Source organism: Podarcis melisellensis (genome assembly GCF_964234715.1).
Source record: "Podarcis melisellensis genome assembly, chromosome: 6".
Taxonomy (NCBI): domain Eukaryota; kingdom Metazoa; phylum Chordata; class Lepidosauria; order Squamata; family Lacertidae; genus Podarcis; species Podarcis melisellensis.
The window spans coordinates 15,148,329-15,173,637 of record NC_138538.1 but is presented as its reverse complement, the minus strand read 5'-3'; positions in this window follow the sequence as shown (position 1 = coordinate 15,173,637).

The following is a 25,309-nucleotide window of genomic DNA, read 5'->3' as shown; positions in this document are numbered from 1 at the left end:
GAGTCTCATGTTCTACCAACTGAGCTACTCCAATCAGATACCTGTAGGAATCCCAGAAGAAGAAGAAGAAGAAGAAGAAGAAGAAGAAGAAGAAGAAGAAGAAGAAGAAGAAGAAGAAGAGGAGGAGGAGTTTGGATTTGATATCCCGCTTTATCACTACCTGAAGGAGTCTCAAAGCAGCTAACATTCTCCTTTCCCTTCCTCCCCCACAACAAACACTCTGTGAGGCGAGTGGGGCTGAGAGACCTCAGAGAAGTGTGACTGGCCCAAGGTCACCCAGCAGCTGCATGTGGAGGAGCGGGGAGCGAACCCAGTTCCCCAGATTATGAGTCCACTGCTTTTAACCACTACACCACACTGGCTGCACCACACAGGACCCAACTGCTTTGCCATCACCTTGGCAAAAGCATATCAGAGCATACAAAAGCATACAAAAGCCTTCCCTATTGTATTTCCAGCTAAAAACATTCCTCTTTCAACAAGCCTTCTAAAATTTTTATCCCAGTGGGTATCCGTCATGAATTTGAATTGATTTTATGTGTTATTGTTTAAAAATATTTTCAATATTAACAATTACATATTTTCTTAAATTCATAGAATCATGAAATTGAAGAGTTGGAAGGGACCATAAATGGTAAATGTATCCCTGACCATTAGGTCCAGTCGCGGACGACTCTGGGGCTGTATGCTCATCTCGCTCTATTGGCCAAGGGAGCCAGCGTTTGTCCGCAGAAAGCTTCTGGGCCATGTGGCCAGCATGACTAAGCCACTTTTGGCGAACCAGAGCAGTGCACAGAAACACCATTTACCTTCCCACCAGAGCAGTACCTATTTATCTACTTGCACTTTGACGTGCTTTCAAACTGCTAGGTCAGCAGAAGCTGGGACCGAACAACAGGAGCTCACCCCATCGCAGGGATTCGAACCACTGACCTTCCCATCGGCAAGCCCTAGGCTCTGTGGTTTAGACCACAGCGCCACCCGCGTCCATGGGGGGGTATCATCTAGTCCCACCCCCTGTGATGCAGGAATCTATTTTATGTATGTTATGTAAATCGTTTTGGGATGCTCAGTGGGAAGAAATTCACAAATGGCATTTATTTATTTACTATTATTTGGGCATGGGCTTCCACAACCACCTTAGGCAAAGCTCCTGCAAAATGACAACTGTATGGAGGTGACCTGACCGCAATTTCCTGATCTCCCTTTGCCTTCCATGGGAGTTATCTTAAACTGGCCTGCCCATTTTACCTTTGCAGCCTGATTTGCAGAAAGCCCAGGTAGCTCCTTCTCTCCTTCCCTTGCTAGTTCTTTCCACTCCTCCCAACCCCATCCCAGGAAAGGAAGCCAAATGCCCCACTTCAGAAACAACTGAGGTGCAATTGCCTTCTCAAACAGGTTGCACACAGCGAGAGATGTAGCTCTACTGATCCATCATAGAAACCCAAAATCCACAGTATGGCAATACCTTTATTAAGTCCAACCAAAAAAGCAACAAAGGTGTTCTCTATGGTTCATAGAACTGTAGAGCTGGAAGGGACCGTCCAATCTCCTGAAGTGCAGAAATTCCTTAGTTTGATTATTCCACAGACAGAATCTGCCATGAAAACAATGACGGATTATATGTCATCATAGCAGAACACTGCGTCTTGCTTTTCTAAACAGTAGGCATGCAAAAAGAAAAACCTGGGCGGCTTCTTACAGTGAGCCAGTAGGTCTGCAGTTTCTGCAAAGGGTGACTGATTTTGCAACTAAAAGCATGGGCAAGGTTCAAAAACCTTAAAAGGTAATGTCTTTCTTTTCCTTTTAACTCATCCCCTTTTTTAAAAACAGTAATTTCCCAGTGACCGATACTGACCTGAAAGGTCAGAAGGTTTGACTTAATAGCCGGGAAATGTTCTTCCCCCATCCATCATTAGTACCTAATTAACAGCATAAAATATTTCGCAATAAATTTCAATGACACTGAATGGGTGGTTTGCGTTGCTTTTTTTACAAAGAAACAGCCGCATTTGCATTTGAAAGGGCCACCAGGAGCTCTGGAGGAGTCCACCTGATGGCTTCTGTTGGGGCAAGTTATCTCTCCTGTCTAGCTTTCAAGAAGATTTGGTGACTATTGCCTCCCACCCACCCTTTGTAGGGGAAGGAAATTTCCACAATTGCAAGACTCTTCACTTATTATCTACAGCACAGTCTCACACATTCTGGCATACTAAGATCTCTGGTATGTATACTTAAATATTTGATCTATGGTGTCAAGGTGTGGATTTTCAGAATATTAAGCTCTGCTGCAAAAAAAATTAAAGCAAGAACACCTATCTTACGTGGTATGGGCATGGAATTAATATGAGGGTCTTCAAGCTGGTTGAATAAGCCTGGGCCATGTAACCTGATGGCGCCGCCAGCTGAGATCTTCACCATGAAAATGATTGTTGAGACGCTCATAGAAAAATATTGTTTTCTGCAGGTAGCTCCCCAAACTGGTGTTGCTGCACCTTACCTCGATGACGCTTGGGCAGGGCACCTGAGTGGATGCATCTGCAGAGCCAATCCACCATTTCTGCCAGTGCATCCTTGCAGCCTCCATCTCAGTGCTGCCCTGCTCCACCTGAGCCCTGCCTAGGTAAATGCCAGCAATCTCTAACTCAGCAAATTCTATCCCAAATGGGGAAGCTAAGTCATGATACCTCCATAACTAGTCTGTATTTAACCCAAGGAAAGTTGAACTATGGAACTCCTTGGTCAGATCATGGTCTCCTGTTGCAAGATGAACATATATACATCTTGATATGTCTGGAGCTCCTTCACATGTTGGCCAACTATGTGGCCAGGGTGGGGCATCAACAAGTAGTCCATGTGTCCTGTGTCCCTCCTGCTTTCAATATGTTTTGGGGTAGCTGGAAGCCCCATGATATGAGGCCCTCCATTGGCCTGATCTAACCAACTCTTGGCTCCTCCTCTCCCAGAACTGTTAAGGTCCCACACCACCAGGCTAGGAGAGGTGAGACAGCAACACACAACGACAAGAACAACCATTTGTAATTTATATGCTGCCCATCTGACTGGGTTGTCCCGGTCTGGGCAGCTTCCAACAAATTAAAGCATCTGCCTGGCTTGGAATACCTGGCATCTGGCTTTTCCCCTCTCAGAATTATCTCCTTCAGAGGCCACAGAACCTGAATGTGCTCAGTTCCCTTTTCCATTTCCAACCATTCTCCCTTTTGCATTGTATCTCATTGAAATATAAACCATACAGTGGTACCTCTGGTTGCGAACGGGATCCGTTCCGGAGGCCCGTTTGCAACACAAAAAGAGCGCAACCCGAAGCGCCTTATCTGCGCAGGTGCACAGCATGATTTGGCACTTGTGCACATGCGCGAGCAGCAAAACCCAGAAGTAACCCTTTCCGGTACTTCCAGGTTGCCGCGGGACGTAACCTGAAATAACGTAACATGAAGCAAACATAACATGAGGTATGACTGTAATTTCAGACAGTGGCCTGTTAGTGGAAAGACTGCATGCAAGCATATAGTGGTACCTCTGGTTAAGTACTTAATTCGTTCCGGACGTCTGTTCTTAACCTGAAACTGTTCTTAACCTGAAGCACCACTTTAGCTAATGGGGCCTCCTGCTGCCGCCGCGCCGCCGGAGCACGATTTCTGTTCTCATCCTGAAGCAAAGTTCTTAAACTGAAGCACTATTTCTGGGTTAGTGGAGTCTGTAACCTGAAGCGTATGTAACCTGAAGCGTATGTAACCTGAGGTACCACTGTATTTCAGAAATAGTTTGAAAAATTCCTCTTGCTTGGGAGTTGTACTATTACCCTCGTCTAACTTCATCTTCTCTGGTTTATATTTAAAACAGCAACACCACACAGACAAATTTCCTTCAGCCCAAAGGCCTCTCTGACGGACTGCATTTACCTGATTAAAAACGCAATAGTTTAGTACACCTCCAGAAACCAAAAGGCCTACTTGCCATGATGACCACTTTGTGTCATCAGTCATGAACGTAAGACCTTATGAAGGGATGAGAAGAACACCTCCATTGCACTTTGCTCAACAAGGAAGTATCGCTCAGGGGGTGCAGAACATTTTTCAGTCTGAGGGCCACATTCCCCTCATTGGCAGCCTTCAGGAGGCTGCTTGCCAGCAGTGGGTGGGGGCAGAGAAAGAAGTGAGTGGAGCAACAGGCAAATTCTCACCTAAGTACCTTAAAGGACAGAGGCTTTTATCATAGAATCATAGAGTTGGAAGAGACCACAAGGGCCATCGAGTCCAACCCCCTGCCAAACAGGAAACACCATCAGAGCACTCCTGACATATGGTTGTCAAGCCTCTGCTTAAAGACCTCCAAAGAAGGAGACTCCACCACACTCCTTGGCAGCAAATTCCACTGTCAAACAGCTCTTACTGTCAGGAAGTTCTTCCTAATCTTTAGGTGGAATCTTCTTTCTTGTAGTTTGGATCCATTGCTCCGTGTCCGCTTCTCTGGAGCAGCAGAAAACAACCTTTCTCCCTCCTCTATGTGACATCCTTTTATATATTTGAACATGACTATCATATCACCCCTTAACCTCCGCTTCTCCAGGCTAAACATGCCCAGCTCCCTTAGCCGTTCCTCATAAGGCATCGTTTCCAGGGCTTTGACCATTTTGGTTGCCCTCCTCTGGACACATTCCAGTTTGTCAGTGTCCTTCTTGAACTGTGGTGCCCAGAACTGGACACAGTACTCCAGGTGAGGTCTGACCAGAGCAGAATACAGTGGCACTATTATCAGTAGCCTCACAGCTCTATATCGTCTGTCCAAGCAAGCAAGAAGCACTGTGTGGTGAGTCCCCGGGCCCCGCAGTTCCCTCAGAAATAAACACACAGTCACGAATCTGTTGGGTTAATGGGATAAATTAGGCCACAACTTTATTGGTTACAGATATGAGTGGTTTGGCTTAGGCAAGTGGATGAAGCAAGACTATATCCTGTCTCCTGCACATCTTCAGGAAGTCTCAAAGGGTCAACCACTGATAGGGGGAGCCCTATGATCAATTAAGAGCTCCCCCAGGGTCACTGATGGGGTCGTGGCATGGCCCCACCCCACACCCAGGCTTCGGACAGGAACCACACCCTTAGCGTGGAGGAGCAAACAGGCAATAATCTCCCCATTAGGCAGTAAGAGCTGACAGTAAGAGCTGTTCGACAGTGGAATTTGCTGCCAAGGAGTGTGGTGGAGTCTCCTTCTTTGGAGGTCTTTAAGCAGAGGCTTGACAACCATATGTCAGGAGAGCTCTGATGGTGTTTCCTGCTTGGCAGGGGGTTGGACTCGATGGCCCTTGTGGTCTCTTCCAACTCTATGATTCTATGATTCTAGGCTTACCCAATGCCTAACCTTACAAAGTTGTGACAATTGCTACTAGGTAGGTGAAAACCAAATGGCTGGAGCCAATTTGCCAAGTGGAAAAATTCCTACCCAGCCCCAACAACCAGGCAACCAACATTAGTCATAGCAAGGCCATAGTCAAACCACACAAGAAAAGAGAGTGGATGGGCTGGGAAATCTGACAGAGGAGATGAATGGAGGCTGCCCCCTCCCAGCTGTGCTGCAGTTTAAAGGGCATGTGGCCATGCCCCCTGGCTAACCCGATTGGTCAGATGGGGGCATGACATGACTCGGAGTCCTAACGACTTCCTCCACCCACTACTGGGTCACTGCGAGGTCCCAGATCTCCGCCTGCCATTGCTGAAAAGAGGAGCCATCTTAACACAGTTCAAGGACACATTTCAGCCAGATAAAAGCACTCATAAGAAGGCACAAAGCAGAGGAAGAATCCTGAGGGCCAGAGACACCTGAGAGTCCCCACCCCTGGTACTACTAAATTGCCCCAGGCTTTTAAAACTTTTGGTTTATCACAGGGCAGTTGTGATTAGTGATGAATGGATCTTTGTGAATGAATCAAGGCCATTAAGGAGCTAACAGTTTCAATGGCATCTAAGGCAGTTCTTGATGCTTGGTGTTTTGCAGGTGGGATACAGGCTGCACTGGTACTTGATCTGAAATTATTTTTGTATGTTTTTATTGTTAATTGCTTCAGATGTTTCATGGGAAGCAATTCATAAATGAAACAACAACAAAAATGTCACAGCAAAACAACTTTCCCCACCTGAATGCTGAAATGAAGAAAGGACCTCTATGTGGAAAGGATTATGAGTTCAATCCCACCATTGAAAACAAACTCCAAGGTTCAGAATGTTCTACAAAGCACCCTTAAAAAAAATAATCTAACTATAGGTTGGAATAGATGATCCTTGGGGTCTCTCCCTCCTATGATTCTAAGAAGAGCCTGGCTGGATTTAGACAAATTCAGCAAGAGGAAATTCATGAAGGAGAAGTCTATGGATGGCTACCAGGCATGATGGGTATGTGCTGCCTCCACAGGTGATCACAGACAGTGATGCTTCTGAATGCCAGTTGCTGGAAATTGCAAGAGGGGAGAGGGCTCTGCTGCTCAAATCCGGTGGTCTGGCTGGGGTAACTGAAAGGACCAAAGGTGCAAAGCCTGGGAGACATTTTGGACTCACAGCTGTCCATGGAGGCACAGATCAATTCTGTGTCCAAGGCAGCTGTCTACCAGCTCCAACTGGTACGTCGGCTGAGACCCTACCTGCCTGCACATTGTCTCACCAAGGTGGTACATGCTCTGGTTATCTCCTGCTTGGACTACGGCAATGTGCTCTATGTGGGGCTACCTTTGAAGGTGACTTGGAAACTGCGGCTGCTGGACTGGTGACTGGGAGTAGCCGCCGGGACCATATAACACTGGTCCTAAAAGATCTACATTGACTCCCAGAAGTTGCCCAGAATGGCTGGCGTAATCCAGTCAGATGGGCAGCATAATAATAATAATAATAATAATAATAATAAATAAATAAATAAATAATAATAATAAATCCTGGTTGCGGGTTTCCCACAAGGTTGGCGATTGTGAGAACAGGATGCTGGACTAGATGGGCCATTGGCCTGATCCAGCGGCCTATTCTTATGTTCTTATGACTGAAAACCCACCTAGTTCACTACTCAATTCTCACAGCGGCTAAGCAGACGCCATTGGGTAGTCTGTAAGGAGGACATGAGCACCATAGCTATCTCCTGCTTATGCTGCCTGGCAGCTGGAGTTCAGAGGCATGCTGCATCAGACATTGGAGACAGCACATAGCAAGCTAGCAGGTACTGATAGCCTTAACCCACCTTTTAAAGCCATCCAAGTTGGCCACTCTCACTACATCTTTTGGTAGCAAATACTTTTAAGTTTACCAATGCATTTCCTTTTGTCTGTGCTGAATCACTTCGCTTCAGAGATTTGAGGGTTCTAGTAAACAAAACAAAAGAAAACCTATATCTGGCAAGCCTGAAATCTGCCCCCCTCATTAAGAACATGTAAAAAGACACCAGTCATGTGGGGAATGTGCAGATATGAACCACAGATTGTCCGGTTACTGTGCATAGTCTCCAAATGACATTGAAGAATGTGTACAGCTTGACAGCATTGAAAAGGGCATTGCAAACATTGCATATTCTTCTATTGGACATCAATGCATGTTCACCAGTCAAATGTGTGAAATGCATCCATTAATGAATGATGTAAAAATTGGAAGATCACTCGAAGGTCATGCATATTCCCTGTCCCTGAGAGCCAGTGTGGTGTAGTGGTTAAGAGCGGTAGTCATGTAATCTGGGGAACAGGGTTCGCGTCTCTGCTCCTCCACATGCAGCTGCTGGGTGACCTTGGGCCAGTCACACTTCTCTGAAGTCTCTCAACCCCACTCACCTCACAGAGTGTTTGTTGTGGGGGAGGAAGGGAAAGGAGAATGTTAGCCGCTTTGAGACTCCTGAAGGGGAGTGAAAGGCGGGATATCAAATCCAAACTCTTCTTCTTCTTCTTCTTCTTCTTCTTCTTCTTCTTCTTCTTCTTCTTCTTCTTCTTCTTCTTCTTCTTCTTCTTCTTCTTCTTCTGTTCGCCTTCCAACTGCATAAGCATTCTCTACAACAACGTCTGGTGAATTATGTCCATAATAACCAGGTGAATGATGCACATTCTCCATTCAGCTCACGGTTAACACCTCCCTCCACGAATAAAGCCCTAGAATCTTGACAGATAGTCACACATTTCCCCATCTCTAATTTTCACACTGCTTTGATCTCACCTCTCTTGCTTGGTGAGTTTCAGTTTGTGGAATCGAACTATTTGCACCCTCTTATTCAACAGTTCTGCCAGTACTTTCTCTGGAGCCTAGAAGCTACTGGCTGGATTTATTTATTTTTATTAACAGCCAGAGACTTAAGCATCAAATACTTTCTCAATGGGGTGATTGAATTCAGAGTGCTTTTAACAGTTGGAGATTGATCAATGGGTTGGTGGGGCTGTGAGTGGGTCATGCAAATTCATTACTCTCAGAGACCTTGCCCAATCTTTTATGTGACAGAATTCCATTGTTCAGCAAGTACTATTAGGTGACACAATGGGCCCATTATCTTAGCAATGCTGCAGCAGCTGTGTCAAAAATAAAACAAATAAATCATACCGGTTGCAGCTTGAGCTAAGTTTGTAATCATTGCAAAACTCACTGCTTCATTGTGTGTTTGTGTGTGTATTATTTTTGAAAATTACAAAAACAAAATAGACAGTGTTACATCTTGCAATTACTATACCCCAGTCTGTATCTGTTCTGGATTTTAATTCTTTTTAGGCATTAACTTGTTTTTATCTATGAAATTGCTTTTATTGTCACTTTGAGATTTTTTTTATGGTTAATGGAATCAAATAAATAAATATAAGCAAGGTCCCTTGGCAATTTGGAGATTTTCTGTATCATATTATCATCACCAAATTATTTTCATGTACAGTAATGAAAAGGAGAGTTATTTTGGATTTGGTTTATCACACTGACATCACATGCTTCCTTAAAATACTGTATTTGATTATATAGACTCATATGACCCAGCTGTCCCTATTTGCTAAGGATGGATCCTATTTTCTAGTACCTAGCTTTGGTAAAACACTGTGTTGATAGTGTTCCTATTTGACCTTTTCAGGAGCTGGGAAAACTGTGGCACTGCATATATTGTTAGACTACAACTCCTATCAGTTCTAGTCGGCATGATCAGGAATGACAGGAGGGTCCAACCAAATCCAGAGGGTCAAAGATTTGTCCTCACTCCAGAAGTAAAATCTGGAACAAGGTGCATTTTTATTCTAGCACAGACACTTATAAACTTGATGCCCAATAAATCCCACATCTTGCTGCAGTTGGGACCTTAACACAGTGCCCAGGGGCACCAAGGCACCCCCAGACGTCTCCCAAAGTGGTTGCTAAGACCCAGCACCTCCAGATTTTGAATATTTGGTTGGTAGTTGGGCTGGCTGAGAAGAGCACTATAGGCAGCTGTCTACCATTTTCCATTTTCCGTCTCAGAATGATTCTGGGCCCCATGTGAGCCTGGGAATGCAAAAGAAGGACATGGTGGCAGGGGCAGCGAGGCAGCCTCTGCCTAAAACTCTTGAGGAAAGGGAGCCTGCTGGAGCCTGATAAATTTTAGGGGATGAGGAGTGACTCTCGCAAGGTATTTTCCCTGTTCATTGAGGGATGTACATCTTTGTTCCTGGGTGCATTTTTGTGTGTATTTCTCTTTGTATGGTTGGATGGTGGTGTGTTTTGTATCCTTTTTTGTTTGCAGAGTATTCTATCTGCATAGGGGTCAGGTTGTACAGTGGTACCTCGGGTTAAGTACTTAATTCGTTCCGGAGGTCCGTTCTTAATCTGAAACTGTTCTTAACCCGAAGCACCACTTTAAGATAATGGGGCCTCCTGCTGCCGCTGCGCCGCCGGAGCACGATTTCTGTTCTCATCCTGAAGCAAAGTTCTTAACCCGAAGTACTATTTCTGGGTTAGCAGAGTCTGTAACCTGAAGCGTATGTAACCTGAAGCATATGTAACCCGAGGTACCACTGTATTGGTTTGGAGGATCCATACATCTCATCGCAGTCCATTATAATTTACAGGTTGTAGTTTGTACTATCTGCCCTCTTTTTCTTGGGGGGGGTTGCCTGTTTTTTTCAAGGAGGTGGTTGTCATTTTGAAGAAATTTCCAGGGTGTATGTGAGGGGTGTTCTTTTTGTAGGGTTTCCTCCCAGCAGTGGGTATCTGAGCATCTTTAATTCCTCCTCCTCCTTTTTCTTCTTCTTCTGTGAAATAGGTATTGTGACATGTTCCTAGGAGTGAGTTGTCACGTACCTGGCAGGCTACAATTGATGGCATTCAGTTTGGTGGGTTATAACTCAGGGAGGTCTGATTGAAAGATGTCCATAGAACCTGCAGCAGAGGAATTTGGCAGGAGGTTCCACCACTGGCTGCAAGACAGGTCTAAGGCTTAAATGCCTAGTTCAGATAAGACTCTTGCTTTATTGTCTTGGTGATGTTGCAGAACTTTACGGATGAGTGTGAGAAAGGTCTGGTGCTTCAATTTCCACAACTCCTGAGATTTTATCACCCAAATGACCAGATGTAAAGTGGAGGGGGGCAGGGTTTGTATTTTAATTGCTGTTTAGCAGGAGAGGGAATTTTGGCAGGTGCCAGTCTTTATCATGTCTGCAGCACTGAAGAGAAAAAGTTGCACCTGCCAGAAGCATACTTGCTGGCTCTGCTCCTGAGCTACTAATGGCAGCCCTATCAGGCAGAAATTGCATCCAGGAAGTTTTTCCTGGGATTGAGATAAGGGGGGGGGGGTGTCAGCAGCTTAATGTATACCTGCTATTAAAGGCAAAGAAGGACCACTTAAAAAAAAGTTGGCAGCTTTTCTTGCCATAATCTTATCTTCTACACAATGCTTAAACTGCAACAAGAGACCTAACCCTAGGTTTAAAAAAAATACCTGTATCAGGTCACCTGGAGCAACGTGAAATGGATTTTTATAACAAGAATGCATTTTTCCTTGCTCTGTATTTATTTATTCATTCAAGGCAACTCAGTACTTATTTATTCAAGGTAACTTTTGGAAGCTCTTAGGGCATAGCTGTCAACGTTTCCCCTTTTTTAAGGGAAATTCCCTTATTCCGAATAGGATTCCTCGCAAGAAATGGGAAAAGTTGACAGCTATGTCTTAGGGTTCCAGAACTTCCCCTATTGTTGCCCCAAAGACTTTTGTGCCTCCCAAAGCTGCTCCATTTTGGGTGGCGAAAACATCCCTTTGAGTCTGTTCCTGGAAGGATCCTTTTGCTTCCTCCTCTTCTTCTGTGTAAACCTATTCAATTCTGATATAAGATTGACTCCCTAAAATCATTCCTACAGAATTCCCATGGAAGGGAATTTTCAGGTGCCGCTATCTGTGAATTCATCAAGCACCATTGCATTTAGTGCCTGCTGGAATGCCGCCAGTTTCATCCATCTCAAAAGGATGGAAGTGTTGAATGTGATAGCCACCTTCACCTGCATTGATGGGCAATCTAATCTATATGTCTCTGGTGAGTCAATTGAGTGATATGGAGGATGCAACCAGTTTCTATCACTGGACTTTTAAAGGGGGGTAGAGAAACTTTCCCAGTGTATGCTAATTAGTCCTTTGAGAGGGGAAAGGGTGTGGGCGAAAGCTGAAATGTATCTTTTTTTGTGATGCAAATTGTCAATGTGAAACCGCAACCCTAATCCCTTTTACCTAGGAGTAAGGCCCATGGAATTCAATATGACTTCCTTCTTAATAGACCTGGTTCGGATCACACTTTTGGACTTTCTTTTTAGAAAAATGAATACAAGAAATTCCCATTATGCATGCACAAAACTTGGATGGAAATTGTAGTGTTTATTTTATTTAAATTATTTTGACTCTGCTTTTCTGTTACTAAGTTTACAAACTATGTTTATCAACATAGGTTAAATTGAAATATCTAACAGCTAAATCCATCTAAAATGAGGGGTTTTTTTACTTATATGTGACACTGAGTTACTGTAAGGGGGGAGGGAGGGGGGAAAGAGAATAATAAAATTCTCACCTTAAAACCAGAGACCAGTTGTATAAGGGGAGGGTGAAATTTGTTGTTTGTAGTTTTGTGTTGTATATATTAAAGCTAATATCCACTGTGCCTTTCTTTTTTTAAAAAAGAAAATGTATAAAGAAAATTGGGAGTTTTTGACAATTAATTACCAGATCAAAAACGATTTGATTTTTCTAGTAGTTTAACATTCCGGGGGGGGGGGGGGAATCAATTATTGGGTTTTTTTGTTAGGTTCTGATGTTCTTTGATTACTGAAAACATTTCTTAAGATGTCGTATCCAAATTGTTTTTTCAGGACGTGGGGATGATAAACAGCTTTAAAAATGGTTTAGCAATTCAAACACAACATATTAAGTAATACCTTTTTTAAAAAAAGTCAATTTGTGAATAGTGGTGGTGGGCACTGAGAAGAAAGTTGGTTCCTGTTGCTTTTAATTGTTTTAATATGAAAACTGCTTTCAAAATGGCTGCAATCCATGTGCTGCAATCCATGTGGTGCAATCCATGGTATGCATAAAAAAGGCTACCATCCTAACACACCTGGGAATAAGTCCCATGGAACTCAATGAGGCTTATTTCTGAGTATAGGATTTTAGTTCCACTGGAAAGAATGGGTGACGGGTTGTAGTTTATTATTAAGTACTCTCTGGAAATGCAGAAACTGCTGTGATGATGACTAAGTAGCATCACATCCTTTGAATCTGCTGGCTTTAATTATGGCATGACTACAAAAGCAAGGAACCTGAGGACTATTTTCCCTTTAAGGAGTGATAAGAGCTGTTCTAAGGGACAGGCTGAAACTGGAGTCAGACTTTCCACTTTATATATATACACACACACACACATACATATAATGACCTCTTTGCACACAGATATTTTGCAGCCAAGACTTTTCCTGGTATGTAGCACTACCTGCTTGGCACCTGTATGTCAGCCTCGGCCAACATGGCACTCTTCAGATGTATTGCACTATAATTCTCATCAGCAGTGCTGGCAAGGCTAATGGGAGGACAGGAGGGAGATGAAGGTTGCTGTAGGTGATATCAATGTATGTACAGTATTCAGAGTAGACTCAGAATCAATGTCTAAATTTTGGCATGTTTGAGTATGCCTTTGTTGATTATCATCCAGTGTATCAGGATGTCTCTAAATGCACTGTTTTTGTTTGTTTGTTTGTTTGTTTGTTTGTTTGTTTGTTTGTTTTTAAAGGTGGCAGCTCTAGATGGGGGGGAGGGACACACAAGACATTTCTACAATATGGGTCAGGTGTTACAGAAGGCAGTCTTTCTTAAACAAAAAACCCCCCACAAAATAAGGAAGAAAAACCCCCCTCATCCTTTTGATCAAATGATGGTTTCTCACATCTGTATTCCTGAAGGGGGGGGATTGCTTTTGGGGATGGTGTCTCCGAAAATTTTTACACATCACTTGGGAGAACAGGTGAACTAATGCCAGTGTACTGGAAGAAGCAAAAATCACCAGTGTCAAAGCAATGATTCTTCAACATTAGCTTCGTTGGACTGGTCATGTTGTACAGATGCCTGATTATCATCTTCCAAAGCAACTACTCTATTCCAAACTTAAAAATGGAAACCGTAATGCTGGTGGTCAATAAGGGGTTTAAAGACTCTCTCAAGGCATATCTAAAGAAATGCAGTATAAACACCGACAACTGGGAAACACTGGCCTGCAAGCACTCCAATTGGAGAACAGCCTTTACCAAAGGTGTCATGGGCTTTGAATGAGCTTGAACTCAGGATGCAAGAGAGAAATGTGCTAAGAGGAAGGCACGCTTGGCAAACCCTCACCGTGATCTACTCCCACCCTATGTCTGCACTGTGGAAGGATGTGTGGATCCAGAATTGGCCTCCACTGTCACCTACGGACTCACTGAAGTGTGCATGCACACGAAAGCTTATAACAAGAACAAACTTAGTTGGTCTCTAAGGTGCTACTGGACTATATATATATATATATTTCAACTTCATCAGACCAACATGGCTATCTAAAAAAAAAAGCAAAGGTAAAGGACCCCTGACACTTAAGTCCAGTCGCAAATGACTCTGGAGTTGTGGCGATCATCTCACTTTACTGGCCGAGGGAGCCAACGTTTGTCCGCAGACAGTTTTTCTGGGTCATGTGGACAGCATGACTAAGTCGGTTCTGGCGAAACCAGAGCAGCACATGGAAATGCCGTTTACCTTCCTGCCGGAGCGGTATGTACTTTGACATGCTTTCAAACTGCTAGGTTGGCAGGAGCTGGGACTGAGCAATGGGAGCTCACCCCGTTGTGCGGATTCGAACTGCTGACCTTCCAATCGGCAAGCCCTAGGCTCAGTGGCTAAGACCACGGCACCACCCATGTTAAAACCGTGTTCATGGAAGACAGTCTTACTCAGCTACGAGTGATTGCCAAAGAAGAAGAAAGAAGTTACTGAAAAGTTGTCTAGGAATCAGAGAAGCAATAAAACACAGACAAATGTTTTGTTGAAAGTGTCCTCCTTTATTGTTGTGGTTACTTCAACCAACTGAATTTGTTAGCCTTTCCAAGAACACCTATGCTTGTGTATCAGCGGAGAACCTCAGGCTCAGAACCCTTTCAGGTCTCTCTTTCCCTCCCTCCCTCCCTCCCTCTCACCCCAGTCCTTGGCATTCCCCACAAGTCACTCCTCTTTCCCCTAGGCCACACACCACACCAACTCTGTATCCTCTTCAAGTGGGTGAGAGGAAGTCAAAAGAGGACAAGGAGACTGTAGAGAAGCTGGATGAATGCTTTCCATGTGTCTTCACAGCAGAAGATGAAGGGTAGATCCCTGTGCCTGAACTAACTTTTCCAGGAAAGGAGCCTGAGGAACTGAAGCAAATAGCAGTGATGAGAGACAAAGTTCTAGGCCTAAACAGACAAGATTAAAAACTGACAAATTGCCTGGTCCAGGTGGCATCCACCCAAGAGTTCTCAAAGAAATGGGAAAATGCTGATCTTCTCTAACTTATCCCTCAGATCAGTCTCAACAACTGAGAAGTGGAAAGCAACTGACGTAACACCATATAAAAAGTGGGGGATCTGGGGGGGGAGGGATCCTAGAAATTACAGGCTGCTTAGCATAATGTATATCGCAAGAAAACTGGGGGTGGAGGAGTGGCTGGAGAGAGATGCATATGTGGAAAGCTCTGACTTTTGCATGGCTGTGTAGCCTCATGTCTAAAAGGAAAGTGTTAGAGGTCCCAACCACTTTTCTATCTGGCCCCGCCCACGACTAGCATGTGACCCCAACCCCAACCCCAAGGTTGCCCCCATGACAAAATGTAGCCCTGGGCTGAAAAAGGGTTCCTCTCACCCTTGCCCTACAGGAAAATAAATATTTCCTAAATAATGCAAATACATATTGTCAGGGTACACAGATCTGTGTTTTGCAGCTCATCCATTCTGATCTATCTTTTCACCTCACTTCATTGCTAAGTTATCCTGACGGTTATCAAGAATTGAAGAAAAGACATTTCTCATCACAGTTCTCTCCTGTATAAGGTCCTGAGAACATTACTGTAGGATGTACAACAACATCTGACATTTGTCGCTGTCATTGTCACTGTGTCTGCAGGCCAGGAAAAAAATGTCACTTGTTAAGATTGTGTGTGTCATGATGCTCTGAAAGGCACCAGAGCAAGACTGGGGGGGAAGCCGATAATTGTATGTCAAAGATACATAAATCTTTTGTCTCCAGGTTTGCAGATTTTTAGAAAATATATAGTATTTCTCTGTTTAAGCTAAATATTTAATTTTACAAATTAGGTTTTCTTTGGTCTGTTTTGTTTTCATTGTATTGTATGTGATTTATTTATTTATTTGGAATAAAATATTTTTATTCTAAACAAGGAAATTCAAATATATTTATCAAGTGCCAGGTTCACACATAATGCTAAGCCCTGGTTAAAGTAAGGCAAGGCTTCTAAACCAACAACAAAGTATGGCTTAAAGGGGTAGTTTCTTTGTGGTTAACAAACCATGGTTAAGCAGCTGAGCTGGGTGGGGACCATCAGATAAACCATAGTTTAATAAACCACAGCTTACTCAGCCATGGCTTAGCATTATGTGCAAACCTGCTAGTGTACATAGCTTGCTTTTCAGTCAAACCATTTGACATGGGATACAAACTGAAGATTTAAAATGCAGGTAAAATAATATCTCAATAAAATTAGCACACACCATGTGGGCCTGCCTTTAAAGATGGTTTGAAGCTTCAACTGGTCCAAAAGGAAGTCTGAAGTGTGCTGGGAATCTCCACCCCACACAGCTTCACTCCAGCTCACGGAAAAAGATGGAAACAATAGTGAGGAATGCAAAGCTGGCACACTCACCCCCATAATACCATTTAATGTCTTGAGTTCAAACATGATGACAATACCAGAATAGTATGGGTCTTACTTTAGAGTCCTCTAGTGGAATGGCTGTTAAAGGACAGTCCTTTAATGGAAGGTGCCTTCTGTCTGAAAAGTTCTTTGGTCCAAGCCCAGTTCAAAGAACCCTAAGAAGGGAGAACAGGTAAGGACTTGAAATGGTCCATCAACATTTAGCACCTGAGCTCATTTGGACACAGACTTCTCTGCTATGGTGAGATGCATTTCCATTTAAATTATAATAACTATTTCTACATTTGCCTCTATTGTTGTTGTTTGCATCTGTCTGTCTCTTGAGACACAATGGAGTGAAGTCAAACTGCTGCATTAGTAGCACCAAAGGGACTTCCCCAGAGCGCAAGCCTGGGCAGTGTGTATGGAGGTCCTGGGCTGCCCAGCTGACAAAACCCAACCCTCCTCTCAGCCTCACTGATGTGGCCCAAAGGAAAGTAGAGCAATATGTTTGACACCAGCTTGGCTGCAGAAGTTGGTGGAAGGAGGAATACAAGATGCCATCCAACTGTCTTAGGGGCTCCACTCTGGATTTGTGTAGGGTTTACTCCTTAGTCTTTTCTTCTCCTGAAGATATCCCGCAAAGCAGCAGATGTTTAGGGCTACCTTCTTAGGTTCACAGGCCCCACCTGCCCCTCACTTCCCTCTATGGGCACGTGCAGAAACTGCCTTCATGACTATTGGTCTCACCCACTCGATCCGCTGGAGCCTGTCTTGAGAGCCAGTGTGGTGTAGTGGTTAAGAGTGGTGGACTCGTAATCTGGGGAACGGGGTTCGTGTCTCTGCTTCTCCACATGCAGCTGCAGGGTGACCTTGGGCTAGTCACACTTCTTTGAAGTCTCTCAGCCCCACTCACCTCACAGAGTGTTTGTTGTGGGGAAGGAAGGGAAAGGAGAATGTTAGCCACTTTGAGACTCCTTAAAGGGAGTGAAAGGTGGGATATCAAATCCAAACTCCTCCTCCTCCTCCTCCTCTTCTTCTTCTCCTTCTTCTTCTTTGCACACAGCACTAGTCCCTCACTCACCAAGGGTCTGAGACCCATCAGCTACCCTCACCTGGTTTAGTCAGTCAATCAACACCATTTCCCGGAGTGTGGCTGCTGTCGCATGATGATAGTTTCTAGGAGCCACAGGTGAGACCTGGGTGCAGGGTGGGGAACAAAGGTGGACAAACTATGCCAGAAGGAGCATGACGTGTCCCCCACCAGAGGTACAACCCTCCACTAATACCCTATACACACCTGCACTTCCTGGAAGGTAAGGGACAACCAATAGACTCTTGCAGAGGCCAGAATGTGCTTTTTTTGCTGCCTGTAGGCAAGCTACTGTTATCTCCACTGCTCACCCCTGCTGGTGTTGGGTTGGCTCTCCTGGGAGACAATGGAGGAATGCACCTTTGGGTTGAGGCCAAGCTGTTGGAAGGTTGCAGTGGCTGTAGAGACCAGCATGGAAGAGACCGATTTTGCTGCATCTGGGGCAGATGAAGGTGTCCACTTGTCCTGCTGCAGGTGCACCATGGCGTTTCTTCTCTCTGCGCTCCTCCCAGTGCTCATTTCTCCTCTGGTCTATGGATGCATGACCTGACTGCCTGTCTCCAGGCACTGCAGTCATCTGCAAAGGATTCCCAGGTGGCAGGGCTGATGTTGCCAGCCTCCATGTCATGTTTGCAGACATCTTTGTAATGCAGAGTTGGTCTGTCAATAGGCCTGGTGCCAGAAGCCAGCTCCCCATAGAGCACAGTCTTTGAGGATCCTGCTATCTTCCATTCTGCGGACAATACAGTAATAAATAATTTTGGCCTACCAGTTCGGGGCAATGCAAGGTTTGCCACGATAAACCTGAGAAATGCTGCATAGATCCCAAGTGTATAGTATATATGACAACAATGTGCAAAAGTTACTCTAAGAAGCTGTAGCACTTCAGATGAGAAATCCTACCAAATCCTGTGGGTTACCGTAACTAATTTGCATTCACTGACATGAAATTATAATTAACTCAGGTAACACACACACACACACACACACACACACACACACACACACCAACTCAAACCCTAAAACAAACAGAAAGAAAACATGGGGATAAGTAGTGCTTAGACTGCTTGCCTTAATAATGTAGATTGCCCTGTCTAATAATGGTTGCATTTACATAAGCCCCAAGGAGGCTTTGAAGTGAATGGAGGGGAGGGGATGAGCTGACACTTTTGCTGCGATCACTATTGTTTGACTGGAGACAGTTTTCTGCAAGACTGGTTTAACAAGGTAACAGTCCATTGACTCCCAGAGATGCCAGCCTCCAACAAAAGAAGGGGAAGGGAGCTTTGCTCTGAGAGCCGAAATTCCAGCCCCACCTCCCCGTTTCCAGATGGGGATGCCTTGCGCCCACACTTCTGGGTCTAGAGCTGCATTCAGAACCAAATAGTTTTGTCTACGCAAAACCACAAGAAATTGAGAATTGCAGAAGTAGATATCTGCACTCCTATTTTAAATGTTCACCTGTTACTTGCAGTTTTGTCCAAAATATACATCTATATATCCACCCAATGAGAACTGTTGGTAAGACTATGCTTGTATATTTAAGTATTTTTATACCATCTGGTTTTGACACACAAAGCCTTAATGCTGCAGGATGACAATAGCTCAAGAACCCTTTCTCTCTATATGAACCTACCTGGACCCTGAGATCAGTTCCTGTGCCTCCTCTACAAGGGTAGCAACATAAGAACCGGCAATTTCAACACATGGTGTACGTGTGTATGTATGACTGGTACCGGTAATTTTTTTGTCAAAGTGTATGTGATTTCAACTAAAATGAAAAAGACTTAAATAAAATCCAGAATGCATTTGTTTTTTGTTTTTAAACATATTTTTTTATTAAAGATTTCTTGGTTTACAAAAGTACGTGCAATGTCTCTTTTTTCAAGTTACATTTTCTACAGATCAGTTTCATTTGTTGAGACATTAGTGTTACATTAAGAAGAAAAGGAGGAAAGAAGTGGAGGGGGGCATGGTGAATGGGGGTGGGGTCGGGTGGCAATGCTTCTATTCTTCTGAATGTATGTGTGGGGTTTTGTGTCAGTGATTCTTTTTACTCTTCATTTGTGTTCCTTTGGTGGTGAGAGAGGTTGGGGTTGGCCTAGGGTGTGGTTGTTTGTTTGGGAATGGCTGTTGTGAGCTTTGTTTTCATGTGTGAGTGGGGTGGGTGGGTGTTTTTGAATCAGGTGAGCCATATTGATTCATATGCTGTTGGTGGATTCTTGTCGTTGTCTTTTTGGGCTGTGATATCCCTGTGTCAGTTTCAGTTTATTGGTTACTTTTCTAATAAAGCTGTTTCCCATACTATTTGGTACCATTGATCCATGCTTACTCCTGACAGGTCTCTCCAGCGTCTGGCTATGATCCAGAGTGCATTTGTATAATATCTTGAGTCCTCCTGTTCAATCAGGCACAAATAAGTGTATTCTAGTGCGTTTTCTAGAGCTAAAACATATCATGAGCGCATACATTCTTGTGCAAATTGTAAATGCATGTGTGTAAATTTACACTTGAAAGCCAAGATTTGAATTTTAAAATGTATCATCAATAGAAACACACCTCTTTTCAATGGCCATGATATAGAATTGCACATTTGCAGTAAGGATTATTTGATAGCTTTATCTAAATAGAAGTCGACTTCCCAACCAACACTTCCTCCAGTGTTGGACTCCTCCTAAATTTATGCTGTGCTGTTCTCCACCTTCACCCTGTGACGAGGAACTACTTTTTCTTGCATAGAGCAGGATCAGGCCAGTGACCCACCTAGTCCAGAATCCTGTTCTCACAGTGGCCAACCAAATGCTGGTAGGGAACCCACAAACAGGAACCCGAGCACAAGAGTCCTCTCCCCTCCTGATGTTTCCAGCAACTGGTATTCCGAAGCATTACAGACTCTGATGCCTGGGGGAACAGAAAGCCCCACATTTTAAAAATAAGCTATACCTAATTCTACACATTCATTAAAGGTGTAGGGTCTCTGTTCTCTTTTGCATCTGCTCCCGTCTCAACAAGAAGAGTGGAGAACTCTTTTAATGGAACACCAAGAACTTCATCACATCTGAGGTTAGTAGGTTGGACTCAACTCTGGAAAGACCACCTCACAAAACTGAGGATAAATAAATTGGAATAATTTCTACCTTTTCAACACTGGGCAGCTAGCTAGAAGCAATCTGATGAATAAGAATGTTAAGCCACCAGATCCCATTGTAACTTCTTGTTTTGCTACACCACTGTGAGGAGCTGCTCCCTCATGAAACACCAAAACAGAGACTATCTCTTTGCCTTTGGGAAGCGTAGGAAGAATACACTATGCACTAACAAGCTATAACAATTTGCAGTGACCCTTGAGGTTGGGACATTGGCCTCAGTCTAGAGAATGTCAGATATGTTGACTTTAGCCCCATATTGCCCTACACTCACTTAAGCCCCACTGAACACAATGGGACTTCCAAGTATGTACATATAGCATATGCACTTTTAAATATGACTAATGTGCTTAGGATTGGGGCAACAAACTTAGGACCCACCCCACCCAGCATCCTTTTCATTGTGGATCCATGATGATTTTTGTTCATGATGTTATCAGGGGGGTCACATGCAATGCCGCTTTCAAGACCACTTGCCCCCGCAAAAGTTTTAGAGAAGTCATGCCGCTTCCTTTCTCATCGGTGTTCCGTAACTTCCGACTGAAATCCTGCAACTTTTGATAGCATAAACATTCTGATTTATTTTTCACCTGCTTCTGTTCCAGACGGCATTACACGGTTGCATTGGGGAAGCATTGCAGATCATAATACAGTTGACTAAATCCATCACTACTGCACTATCATTGTGCGAAGACCATGTGACAGAATACAACTGCACGTGTGAACATCTGTCTGAAAGCAGCCTCTGTATGCAGGCCTAAAGGGCCAGGTGTATGCCCCCTGTTCCTCAGTTTGATGATTCCTCAGGCATCCCCAAACTCCAGTTGTTTTGGGACTACAACTCGCATCATCCCTAGCTAACAGGACCAGTGGTCAGGGATGATGGGATTTGTAGTCCCAAAACAGCTGGAGGGCTGATTTTGGGGATGCCTGGTCTATTATCTTCTGATGGAGGACTCTAGGAGAGGTGGGTTTAGGGGAGCAGGACCACCTTGGTTGTATTGGGCATGGAAAAGGGACGGGGTGGCACTGTGATCTAAACCACTGAGCTTCTTGGGCTTGCTGATCAGAAGGTCGGCGGTTCAAATCCCCACGGCAGGGTGAGCTCCCGTTCCTCTGTCTCAGCTCCTGCCAACCTAGCAGTTCAAAAGCACATCAGTGCAAGTAGATAAACAGGTACTGCTGTGGCTTTTCTGTGCGCTCTGGTTTCTGTCACGGTGTCCGCTGCCCCAGAAGCGGTTTCGTCCTGCTGGTCAAATTACCCAGAAAGCTGTCTGTGGACAATCGCTGACTCCCTCGGCCTGAAAGCGAGATGAGTGCTACAACCCCATAGTCGCCTTTCACTGGACTTAGCTGTCCAGGGATCCTTTAGCTTTTACCTTTATTGGGCATGGAGCCTCAGGGGCACCACATTGATGATGCAGAATGGAAGGCGAGAGATGTGGAGACACTGAACTTTGGTGTCACACAGGGTATCTCTGAAATTTGAGATCCCAATGTCTGCCACTGACTCTAGTTTATGAGAGCTTATGCTGTAAGCTCATGTTGATTTGAGTTCCCCACCCCCCAACATGTAAATAGACTAACTAAGATGGCTCAGTTACAAAATGGGGCAAGGTCTCTTGTCATGCAAACCACACCTGCTGAATTTAAAGCTGCATAAAGCTTGTTGTCTTTGGCATCTGGGCTGGCTGGTGAGGGAAAAAACACCCACTCCAAAACTCTTCAGTTTTGTTGTTGTTGTTTTTAAAAAAGACCTCAGAGGGGGGTGGGAATCGAAATTGAGTAAAAAAATATAAAATGTGGGTACCTTATGAGGAACCTTCAGGAACTCTCGCAGATAAATGAGACTGAAAAACAATTGTGTTTGCATTTAGCAAAAACCAACCACAGAAAACTTGCCTTGTGGATTCATAATTCCCCTCAGGGATTCAAAGGAGTAGGAGACTGACTTGTCTATTGGGAGGGGGGGGGACCCAGGACTTACAGACCACAAGAGGAGGAGAGAGGAATGGGAGCCACTGGGGCCTGTTTCTTGACTCACCTCCTGTATTCCTAAAACGTAGCCCTGAAACAGATTTGATAGAATTGATAGAGTCATGTGTTTGTTTGCAAACACAATTATGTTACCACCTGTCAGGAAAAATGTAGTGAGAAGCAGGCTTGAAGGATTCCCCCCCCCCTTTCTCTCTTCTTAAATAGCTAGCACTTGATATTTTATGATGCTGACAGCACATCACTGGTACCTTATTAGTGTGATTATATATGACAGTGAGAATTAAGTCTACCATTTTGATTGATGTAAATTTTGCCAGCAGTGCAAAAAATCCCATCCTCCCACTCCCCCTTTGTGCTATTTTTGATCCTCCTGCCATCATCTTTGGTGCCTGGGAGATGGCAGGGAAGACGGGGAGAGTTCCCAGGGTTGGCCTCTGTGGGAGGTCCAGGGTAGCTGCTTTTCAAGAGGCCCCCCTTCTCCTCTTTGTCTGCCACATAAAGACATAGCACATTTCTCTAGTGGTTCAAACCACTAGAGAACTGTACACCAGGAACAGCTCTTTAGCTCTGAGCCACAGCCTTTCCCTCAAGCTGGGGTCTCTCTGTAGCTCAGTGTTGGGAGGCGAAGGCGGCTGCTGTCTGCCAGGACTGGTAGGGTAGAAGTCTGGGAGCTCACCAGTAGGTGGCGCCAGAGCCAATGAGAGACGGAGCCAACGAGTTGACCCCCCATCCTCCTCCCTGCTGGGTTCTGCTGAGGGGCAACACTGACTCTAAAGAGGAGAGTTGATGGATAGTGCCAACCCCTAGACTGGTTGTCAGTAAAAAGGCAAGCAGGATGAGCTGGATAGGGCAGACTGAGGTTGGTGGGGCAGTCCCTCATCTGCCTAAATGGACCAGCCTATGCTGATGTGAGACAGCCACAGCTGGAAGTCAACATGGCGGACATAAAAACCCCCAGCCCACCAAAAAGCTTGCTTGCTTATTTGCTTATTTCCTTTATCTTCCAACATTCTTCCAACAAGCTCAAGGTGGCTCATGTGGTTTCCTTCCTCGTCATTTTATCCTCACAACAACCCTGTAAAGTAAGCCAAATGGAGAGGCTGAAGTTGGCCCAAGGTCATCTAGGGAAGCTCCATGGCTGAGTGGGGATTGGGACCCTCTGTTCTTCTGGATTCTATCAGGGTTTCCCAAACTGAGCCCAGCTGTTTTTGGACTCCCATCATCCCTAGCTAACAGGACCAGTAGTGGTCAAGGATGATGGGATTTGTAGTGCAAAAACAGCTGGAGCCCCAAGTTTGGGAAAAACTCCAACCACGAGACTGAGTTTCCTAGAATGTTCTTTTCAGTCTTGGGTATTTAGAGCCATTGAAGGTAGTGGAACTAATGCTGCAATCCTAACCCCACTTGCCTGGGAGTAAACTCCAGTGAATAAAATAAGGCTCACTCTGCAGTAGACATGGTTAGCATTGTACAGATTAGTCAAGCTGAAATCCACATATTTTGGTTCAACAAATGGAGGATGGATTTGTCTGCATAGGCCTGAGCATTATGATCTATGCTTAATCTGCCCTTGAGGGTCCTTTCTGAGTATTCTAAGTTTCTCTAGGCCAGGACTTCATTCCTGCTCATTCACCAATTAATGGTAACAGAGCTATGGGGGTACTTATTTAAGAATCATCAGTCTGAAAGGAACTTTGAGGATCCTCTCATCCCGTCTCATCCCCTGGGGCACAATCCACCTCACCTCAATGGATATTTGCCCAGACATTACAACTTCTTCCATAGTCTGACAGTTCTTTGATTTTTCGGCTGCGATGAAAGCGGATGGGCATCCCTATAAATGACTGGCCAGAGAAATGTGTGAAACTGTGCTAAGATTTGTGATGAATTCACATCTGTTCAAATACATTGGTTTTTTTAAAATAGAATCACTTCACTGTTTTTGGTCCCTGTGGAGAAGAATCCTTATTTGGCAGTGGGACTTAGTCTCCACAGAGATTTGGTTTATTTCTGCATCTGTGTGGTATTATTCAGATTGTGAGGTTGGCAAATTGGTTTGGGGGTGGGGGCTAGGGAACTGGGCCACTATGTATTTAGAACCTTCACAAATGTAAATTTAACCTTTGTACACTGAACTACCTTTTTTCCAACAAGCCTTTAGACTAGAGTTCTTTCTCAGTCTGTGCTCTGTTGATTCAGGTACTCAAAACAAAACCCCTAGAACATAATTCTTTAATTCTGAGCATATCATCTTTTGTACCACCCTCCAGTGGTTAAAGCTCCAAATTCTAGTGAAAGTTAAAGTAGATTCCATCAGCCTGGAATCTGTCCACTCCTGTATATTCCATAAAGCACACGCAAGTAGCAATTCCTAAATTGCGATTTGTGCATCACCAGTGGTCCACAATGTTCTTTCAGATGGTTCTGTAGGACCACAACTGTGGGACAGGTGGATTAGCTGGGATTAGCTCCAGACTGCAGTGGTGAGAGCTTATCTACTCAACACAAAAGGTGACAAAGATTTCAGTGGTAAGGTGGACACTTGGGAATAGCCACACTTCAAATTTCCCTGCAATCTACTTGGGCAGTACAGCTGCATCAGAGTGCAGAAGCAGCCAATGCATTGCAGCAAGAATGTGAAGAACAAGGAAACCAGCATAGTGGTTTGAACTTCAGCAGCAGAAAGGA